Here is a 10,348-nt window from a genome sequence, read left to right as displayed (position 1 = left end):
GTGCCTGAAACCTTTTCTAGACAACAAAGCGGGTTTAACCCCCAACTTAGATCCGGAACTACTCACCTTCCTCTTTAAGTCTGGGAGAGACCCACGCAAAGGTCTGGAACGTTGTCTGAAACAGTCCCAGGACAAATTACTAGACATCCTTGGTCCCCTTGCTAGAATCCTCGATCTAGCTGAGAAATCTGCCATGAATGGTTCACCTGTTAACACGGAACTCCTCCGAGGTTGGAGCCAACGTGCTATTTGCCTCCTAGGTAATGCAAATGCTAACCTAACCTCAGAAAGGCGTAGAGCCATCCTAATGCGGATGAATCCCAAGTTGGGAGATTTAGCCAATAAAAATATCCAAGAAGATCCTAATGGCCTTCTTTTTGGTGAGGCCTTTATTAAAACCTTGGGAAACTACGTATCAACCTTTTCCGCCTTTAATAGAGCACAGAGTAATATGAGAAGATTGTTCTGAGGAAGAGTTTTTGGAAGGGCTGGCAGGGGAGGACCGTCTGCCAGCCGAGGTTCAAAAGGTCCTCTTACAACCCCTTCCAACGAGGCTCCTCAAGATACTATCGGGGAAATAGTAGCTTTTACCCCCAAAGAGGCCGCAATTCACGTACACGAGGCGGCAACAGTCGTGGAAGATTCCAAGGACAACCAGGTAAGACCTTCTCTTGGTTCTTCCCTTCCAAGGGTAGGGGGAAGACATTTAGAGTTCAGTCACAATTGGCCTGCCATAACCAAGGACCTATGGGTCTTAAAGACCGTCAAGGGTTTCAGAATAGATTTTGTTACAACTCCTCTCCAGAAAAAGGTACCAAGAGAACTTTCCCTAAATCAAGAACAATCCTCGCTAGTAGATATAGAGGTCTCACAGATGTTAGCCAAGGGGGCGATTCGGATCATTTCAGACACAAGTCCAGGTTTTGTGAGCACAATCTTTCTCGTAAAAAAGAAGGAAAAGGGTTGGCGCCCGGTTATAAACCTAAAGGGTTTAAATTCTTTCCTTGTGTACAGACATTTCAAAATGGAGGGAATTCACCTCTTGAGGGACATTCTCCAGGAAAGGGATTGGCTCATAAAGTTAGACCTCAAGGATGCGTACTTTACGATCCCTATGGAGCCGATCTCTCAGAAATTCCTATGTTTCGTGTGGAGAAACGTAACTTATCAATTTCGTTGCCTTCCCTTCGGACTATCCTCGGCTCCTTGGTGTTTCACCAAGATCATGAGACCAGTGGAGGAGAAGAGGAGTTCGTCTAATTATCTATCTGGACGACATCTTACTTATGTCCCAAAACAAAGACGAATTGCTGACTCACATGAAATGGACTATAGATCTTTTAGAGAATCTAGGTTTCATTATCAATGTAGAGAAATCCATCATGATTCCTTCACAAATTCTAGAGTTCCTAGGGTTTCAAGTCAACACCCCTACAACTCAGTTACAACTTCCACAGAAGAAATTGGCAAAAATAAAAAAGGAGGTCTCTTACGTCCTTTCAAAAGAATCAGTCAGCTTAAGGGAATTAGCAAGGATAATAGGTCTTTTATCTTCTTCGATTCAAGCGATTTCTCCGGGGCCATTACACTACAGGGCCTTGCAGAGACTGAAATCTTCAGGGCTAAGGAAAGCCCTTTGGTACTCAGACCTTCTTCCCCTGTCCCTGGAAGCTCGGGAGGATCTCCTTTGGTGGCGCCACAACTTAGACAGCTGGAAGGGAAAGGCAATATTCGGGAATATCCCGGAACACACTTTAGAATCAGATGCGAGCAGTCTGGGTTGGGGTGCCAGATTAGGGAGTATGTAAACTGGAGGGAAGTGGTCCCAGAAGGAACTTCCCTTACACATAAACAGTCTGGAAATGATGGCCAGCTTGAACGCTCTAATGAGTTTCAAGGATATATTGAAAAACAGTGTAGTTCTTGTCAAGTTAGACAACTTTACAGCTGTTTCCTACATCAATCGCTTGGGTGGAGCCCAATCAAAGATCCTTGCAGATCTGGCACAAAGGATTTGGTACTTCTGTTGGAACCAGAAAATAATTCTAAGAGCAGAATTCATCCCAGGCCATTTGAACACAAGGGCAGACAGGAACTCAAGGTTTCTGAAAGATTCAAGCGATTGGAAACTCAGTCCTTTGGTCTTTCAAAAACTGCAGAACCTTTGGGGTCCTTTCAAGTTGGATCTCTTTGCGAGCAGGCTAACTTTTCCGATAGATCAATTCTTCAGTTGGAGACCGGATCCTCTAGCTCTTGCAGTGGACGCTCTCCTACAACCATGGGACACACCCAACTGTTATGCGTTCCCTCGTTTCGAGTACTCTTGAAAGTTCGAACGGAGCGTTGCCGCATTGTTCTAATCACTCCTTTTTGGAGTTCTCAAGTTTGGTTCCCATCCCTGATGGAATTGACAATAGATTTTCCACGATCAATCCAAGGGAGTTAGGATCTCCTTCAGGGCCCAGAAGGAGAGGTTCATCCTCTTCTTTTAGAAGAAAAAATGAACCTTCTTGCCTGGAAGATTTCAGGGGTTCAGGAAGATATTCTGGCCTTTCGGGAGAAGCTAAAGTTCTTCTGGATGAATCTTGGGCTCCAGGAACAAGGAGAAGATACACCGGGTCTTGGAAAAGATGGCATAGTTGGTGCCTGGAACGGGATTTGGATCCCGTGGATGCACCTGTAATTGAGGTTGCAAATTTCTCTGCAGAATTATTTAAGTCAGGTCTTTGCTATAGAACGGTTAATTGTTATAGGTCAGCAATTTCCGCAGGACATTCTTTATTAAATGATTTTTCAGTAGGTACTGATCCCCTAATTCGCAGGGTGATGAAGGGAATTAAACTCAAACGTCCTCCTAAAGATCAGTATGATTCTTTATGGAATGTAAACCTCGTTTTTGAACTTTTTTCTTCTTGGCCTGATAATTTTTCACTAACAAGAAAGCAACTCTCAATTAAGTTAGCTACCTTATTATGCCTTATATCCTTCAGGCGTGTGTCAGACGTTAAAGCATTAGAGATTTCTAATAGGTTTTATTCTCCAGATGGCGTGTTGTTTGAAATCTGGAAGAGAACTAAAACTATGTCGGAAAATATTTTCTATCCTTCCTTTTTCGACTGTCCCAAACTCTGTGTGGTAAGTTGTATGAAAGTTTATGAAGAAAAAATGAGTGTTTTGAGACCTATTAATGAGAAACAGTTACTGATTTCCTTTGTTAAACCCTACAAGGCTGTTTCTTCTGCTACTATCTCTAGATGGGTTAGAACAGTGATGATGGATGCCGGCATTGACCTATCAAAATTTGGTGCTCACTCTTCTCGAGGAGCTATGGCTAGCAAGGTTTTCTGGGGTGGAGGTTCACTTTCAGATATCCTCAAAGCAGCTGATTGGTCAAATGCTTCAACCTTTGTTAAATTTTATCTTAAGCCTGTAGAACATGTAAGCAACATAGCATTGCAAAGCTTTAAACTTGCATAATGTAGCCTCCGGTCTTGTAATGAAATGACGATTCTCCAATTATCATACAGAGAGAATCTTGATTTCATTAAAGACAACAGAGGCTGACATTATCCCTCCCACCGCTCCCTGGTGGTTGTTTGTTTTTGACCTTGTTGCTTTTCAATTTTATGTTCTTTTTTCTAGACTCTACTTCCTTGTAAATCCAGATCATCGTTCAACGTGGAAGAGGTTGTCTTAACGTTTCGCAGCTCTAAGAGGAAGACACTTGGTTACTATGGTGCTTTGTTATGCTGTTTGGAATGTTTTATTCATGATGTAATGGTTACACTTTAAAGGGCTGCATATCTTGGGCAGCAATAAAAGTTATTGCATAATGTCAGCCTCCGTTGTCTTTAATGAAATCAAGATTCTCTCTGTATGATAATTGGAGAATCGTCATTCTCACTCCTCCTATCACCATGTCACATTGCGGTTTGCGGGAGTGCTTGCCCTCGATGCCTAGCACTTGCTCCTCCACGCATAGTACACCATCTTCCTCATCTTGTTCTTCTTCTTCCTCCTGTTGATCCTGCATAACGTACTTCACCACGGGTCTCTTCGTTTTCCGGCGACAAACCTTTTCGTAGTGACCCATTATACCGCAGAACATACATTTCGCTCTGAATGCTGGGCAACGTTTGTCCTGGGCTGTATGCGCTTGACTTCCCCACCTGTAGCACGTCGTATTGTTGTCTCTATTCTGCTTCCATGTTTGTCCCGGTTTCCCTTTCCACTTATCTTGTCCTTTCCCTTCAGACGGCATGGCTTTACTCCTTCCCTGTGATTCAGCGGCGTCCACCTTGTTCACCATGGTCTTCTGGAGGGTCTCCCTTTTCGCTGCGTCAGCACACCTTTTCGACAATTCCGCCTTTTTTACCATGGCAATTACTTCTTTAAGCGATGCCTCACTGTTTGTCCACAATTTGTCCTGCACTGGTTTGTTGGTGGTGTGCATGACTATTTGATCTTTTATGAATTTGTCATGCAGGACTCCATACTTGCATGTCACCGCCAACTTTCTCAACGCTGCTACATACTCATCTATGGATTCGCCGGTTTCTTGTTTCCTCTGCTGGAAATTGTACCGGTCAATGGAAACACACACCGCAGGACGGTAGTGGTTGTCGAGATCTTCTATAGCGTGCCTGAATACGTCGTCATCTGCATTCGGTATGGGCGTAGGTACCAGGTTCTGAAAGACCCTTATGCCTTCCGGGCCTAAGTTGTGCAGGAGAATCCTTTTGTTCCTCGCGCTGGGGAAGGCCTCCCCATTTTCGTCTTCTAGGGCTGCAATGTAGTTCTTGAAGTACTCTCTCCAATCCTCCCACTTCATTTGAGGTTCTCCAGGCCTCAGCAGAAACGGGATTGGCGTAGTTAGTGAAGATGCCTGCGTGCTCACCGTGGCGCGTCTTTCTGGTTCCGCCCCTGGGCCTCTCGGACTGCCTAGCGGATTCGCGCTCTCACTTTGCGCCTGATCCTGTCGGGCTTCTCCTGCTCCCCCGTCTCTGCGTACTGCTGCTTCCGCCAGGGCCCCTTTGGATTGGAGTTATTCTCCGTCCTTCTCCTGCTCTCTGCCCCAACTTCTGGTACTTCACCTTGAGGTTGGCGTCTGTCCCTTCTTGCCGCCTCTGCCATGCTCTCCTGCTGTTTTGTACACCGTGGTGGTAGCCTTCCTTCCTGTGGTCCTCGGTGGTGACTTCCAGGCTGGCCAGTACTTTCAGGTGTGGTGGCTAAGTTCTATTAGACTTCCTCACCACATGTTTTTTTCAAGGATCCCACCCTCGTCGCCACTGTGAAAAACTGGGTCACTTCCAGAATAACTACTACCCACACCAAGTATTTGTATGTAAGGAAATACCCTTTATTGATTCCAACGGGAGAGCGCTGGACTTAACGCGCCTTCGCAGTCTTTTTTCCCGACCTTGCGCATGCGCAATCCCCACATTAACGTTGTCCTCGCGCGCTACGTCCCCACGTAGCTCGCGAGGACTAGAGCGCAACACTACACAGCCCTTATTGTCATAGTAACACAGAAGAGCCACTAAGAAAATAAATAACGTTTAATTTTTAAAACCAGCATGATACTGTTGTGCACCTTATATTCCACCTATCTTTCTGTGCCTCACTCTATCTTCTTTCTTTTTCTTCCTTCCTTCTGTCCTATCACATTCTTTCCCTTCTGTGACGTTGATACACAGTATAAATGTGACGCATTGGGATGTTCACCATTTCACCCCTGGCTCTTGATTGAACTTGTTCCACCTGCGTGTGGGCCTTATCTTTAACTAATACTTCAATAAATTATCTTATACCAACTCTTGTTGGCTCATTGACTCAACAATTTGGCGACGAGGAATTCTCAAAGGCCCACAACGCATTTTCTTGAGGAACATCTCTTCTTAATATATTCTCCAAAGAACTTTCATGAAAATTATTTCTACTACAACGGAGAATTATTATCGGACTTCAAACATCTTTCAAAAGTAATTTTCCTTTGAGCGCGTCTATTTCTAACATTCCGCGCTTTGAGTTACCTTGTATTTGCATGCAGATTTATCTTCTTGACAGTCAGAATTGGATTTGGCCTTTTATTTTCACCGTTGGTCTCTTGAGCGCGAACACAGCTGCGTTCTGCCTCGCGCTGCTCCTTGTGACGTAGCACCCTTCGTGTTACCAGCTGATCGACTTCTGAACTCTGTCAGCCTCTGTATTGACGCTTCACATTGCACGTACAGCGTGCAGCCATTTTGGATTTCATGAAACTGACACAGAAGTTATTTTCTACACAGAAGGTTTTGCTAAACTGCCGGTAAGAAAAAGAATAATAAAATAGCTATTGATTCAAACATATTTTAAGCAAATAATAATCTCCATGAGTGACACAGAAGTAAAAACTGAAGGTGCAGAAAATTGTGTGATTAAGACAGTTATGGCTCAAAGTAATGCAATCTGCACACCAGCATTTTTTCTGAATGAAGCAGGAAAACCACCAATGTGATGGAAAAACTGACATAGAACATTTGAAAACTATTTGGTGGCTATTGATGGAAAAGGCTATAGTGCAGAAAGAAAGAAAGCCATAATGTTTGGTTTATTAGGCAATGCTGGACAGAAAATATTTGACAGTTTACCGGAGTTTGAGCAACCTGCAGGGCAATAAGATGCCATGGATGAATATTATGAAGCAGTTAAACGTATGGAAAAGCAATTTTCAGAAGAGCCAAACATTATGGTTGGCACACATAAATTTGCTATGCGCAAGCAATTGGAAGGAGAGTCAGTTGAGGAGTACATTGCTGCGTTGAGAGTTCTTGCAACAAAATGTGAATTCAATGAGATGGTGGATGTTTATATAAGGGACCAGTTTGTTTTCCAATGTCACACAAAGAAAATTCAGGAACGTTTACTGGCCTGTAGAAATCCTACCTTACAGGAAGTTATTGACGTTGCTAAAGGGATTGAACGTTCTTTAATATCCACTATTGAATTATCTAGAGAAAATTAAAAAACTACTAATGTTTTTGCTTTACAGGAGAGAAAGAAGTATGAACAAAAATATGAAAACACGAACAGAAGTTACAGTAGTAGAGAAGATAAAATATACAGTTGTTACAGATGTGGATCAAAAGAACATTTAGCTAACTTTCTAAATTGTCCAGGATTGGGAAAAAGATGTGGAAAATGTAAAAAAGTAGGTCATTTTACTACATCGTGTAAAAATGTCATAGGTACCCTTAAAAACAAAGTGAAAGTTAGTGCATTAGAAGAATTTGATGAGGAAATGTGTTCCAATATAGTTCTGTCGTTTGATGCACAAGAGGGTAGAATTAGAGCACCATTAGGAAGTGTACACATCGGTGCGGTGGAGTTACAGATAATGGCTGACTCTGGTTCACCAATAACCATAATTTCAGACAAAACGTTTGATGAGCTCTGGGAAGATTGTGATCTAAAAGAAACTGATGTAAACCCTAAAGCTTTGGGGAATTTGAAATTGAAATGGTTGGGTATTTTGAAGATTTCTTAAATATTAAAGGTAGAGTAATTTTTACTAAACTTTATTTAGCCAGGAAAGGACGCAGCATCGTAGGATGGAAAGACTTAGCCAAACTTGGTATAATTTTGAAGCCTGGATCAGATGAACCAATAGTGTTGGATGATAATTTCTGTAACAGTATAAGCGTAAAAGATAAACCCCTAACACTTGAAGCAGTCCTAGAACAAAACAAAGAAGTTTTTGAGGACCACATTGGTTGCGTCAAAGGTTTTGAGCATAAAATTAAATTAAAAAAAGACTCCATAACTATTTCACACAAAGTTAGGCAAGTGCCCCTATCAGTTAGGAAGGAACTTAAGATGTTACTTCAAAAACTTTGTGATGAAGGTGTAATAGAAGAAACTAAATCATCTGAATGGGTTTCCGCCATTGTTGTCAAAAAAAAAAATGGCGAGATGAGATTGTGTGCTGACTTGAGGTCTCTCAATAAAAATATCGTTGTGGATTGCCATCCCTTGCCAAAAATACAGGAGATTTTGGCATCCACAAGTGGCTCCAAAGTTTTCTCTTTGATCGATCTTAGGTCAGCATACCATCAAATAAGATTGGCTGAGGAGTCTAAGGATCTCACAACATTTGTGACTCCGTTTGGAGCATACAGATATGTGAGACTACCTTTTGGACTTGCTTCAGCCGCGAGTATTTTTCAAAAAATGATGGTTATAATCTTTAAGGATGTTAAAGGAGTTGAAAAGTTTCAGGACAACATTTTAGTACATGCCCCAACCATGGATGAGCATAACAAAGTTTTATGTGAGGTACTTAAAAAGATAAAAGAGAAAGGTATGACAGTAACTGAAAAGAAATGTACATTTGCACAGGATAAGATTGATTATCTTGGGCATCAGCTTACTTCCGAAGGTATAAAACCTAAAGATGACTTGGTGCAAGCTATAAAGGAGGCACCATGCCCTAATGATAAAGACACATTAAAATCCTTTATGGGTCTTTGTGAGTACTATTCAAGGTTTATTGAAGGGTATGCCGAAAAAGTTGAGCCTTTAAGGAAACTATTGCGAAAAGGTGAAACATTTGTGTGGGAGGAAGATCAAATGTATACATTTAATGATGTAAAAAAGTCTATACTATGTGCACCTACATTGTTTCCTTATGATCCAGAAAAACAAATTTGATAACAGTTGATGCTAGTGCTGCAGGCATTGGGGCTGTGTTTAGTCAAAAAATGAAGAGTGAAGAATCTACTGTTGGTTTCATTTCGTGATGTCTTAGACAATCGGAATTGGCATATAGTACCATTGAGAGGGAGACCCTTGCATGTGTATGGGCAGTGGAAAAACTGAAACATATTTGTGGGGTAAGGAATTCGAGATTGTTATCGATCACAAACCTCTTATATATATGTTGGAAGGTTCAGGGAGAGGTAACAATAAGGCTTCATCTAGACTTGTAAGACTGATTGCAAATCTACAAGAATATCATTTTAAAGTAAGATACATTCCTGGAAAACTTAATTCTAGGGCAGACTTCCTCTCAAAAATGCCTATTGCCAACTGTGAAAAGGAAGAAAAAGAGGAAGTAGAATGTGTGGGTGCCCCAATTGATGCAACAATACTAAGTATTGGTGAGAGGAGCCTAGCGCGCAACCAAGATGGCCGCGTAGGTGCGAGGCTCCCGAGGACCGCCGCGACCTCCTGCATAACTCCTGACTATATCCTGTCCTAGATGAGGGGACTGTGTTCGTGAGCCCGAGCTGAGGTGACACCCGTTTTCCGTTTTCAAATCGGACCTCGGACACCGGCGGGAGCACCGATTGTGGTTTGCGGCCTTCTCCACGCCGGCCCCCCGGATTGGAGTTGTGGGGCGATCCGGAGACAAAGTGAACAACAGCGGCGGGCAAGGCTGGTCGACTCGCGTACCCCGCACTTTCACTTTCGCTTTTGCGCCCTCCTTGCTGTCAGGCGAGGTAGGGTTGCGGGGCGGTGTGCGGTGGTGTGGCCTTGTCGGGGTGACCAGCCGGCCCGCCGGCTGTGATCCGTCCTGCGGAACTGTGGTCGCCCCCCCCGGAGCCCGTGAACTGGTTTGTCGGCCCCTTTCGAGGAGATTGGCACGATTTGGGGACTGAAGCCATGTCCACAAAGCAAGATGGCGACCGGGCAAAGGTGAAATCGACCCGCCGTGGCACGGCCCACCAGTCCAACAACATGGACCGCTACACCCTCCAGAAGGGATCTCCAGAGGCGCCGCGTACGTCCCCTGCGGGCCCGACTGATGCTCCTGCTCTGCCCGCGGAACTGACCCTCCGAGACGTCATGGGCGCCATCGCCGAGATGAAGGCCTCGGTGGACCAGCGCTTTGACACTCTGGCGCAGAAGATAGACTCGGTCCTCGTGGATGTGGGCCTGGTGAGGGCCGATTTGTCCAAAACGAATGACCGGGTCGATTCTTTGGCCCACACTACCTCGGGCCTCACAACGGACGTGGCGGCCCTCCAAAAGGAGGTGCGCCGGCTTGGCCAGGCGAGCGCCCTGATGGATCGTCGACTGGAGGATTCCGAGGGTCGGGCCCGGAGGAACAATGTCCGCATTATCGGGGTGCCGGAGGGACGAGAGGAGGAGGCGGCGGATCTGTTTGTGGAGGACCTGATTCTCACCCATCTCCAGCCCCGGGGGCTGAGTAAACTCTTTGCGGTGGAACGTGCCCACAGGGTCCCTGGAGGAAGACCTAAGGCCGGAGCCCCGCCGAGGCCTCTCATTGCCCGGATTTTCAACTTTCGGGACAGAGACGCTATCCTGCAGACCTCTAGGCTACAAGGACCGGTCAGACTCGACAACA

Source organism: Triturus cristatus, chromosome 5_2, assembly GCF_964204655.1.
Source record: "Triturus cristatus chromosome 5_2, aTriCri1.1, whole genome shotgun sequence".
Classification (NCBI taxonomy): Eukaryota; Metazoa; Chordata; class Amphibia; order Caudata; family Salamandridae; genus Triturus; species Triturus cristatus.
Note: the sequence above shows the minus strand (reverse complement) of the source record.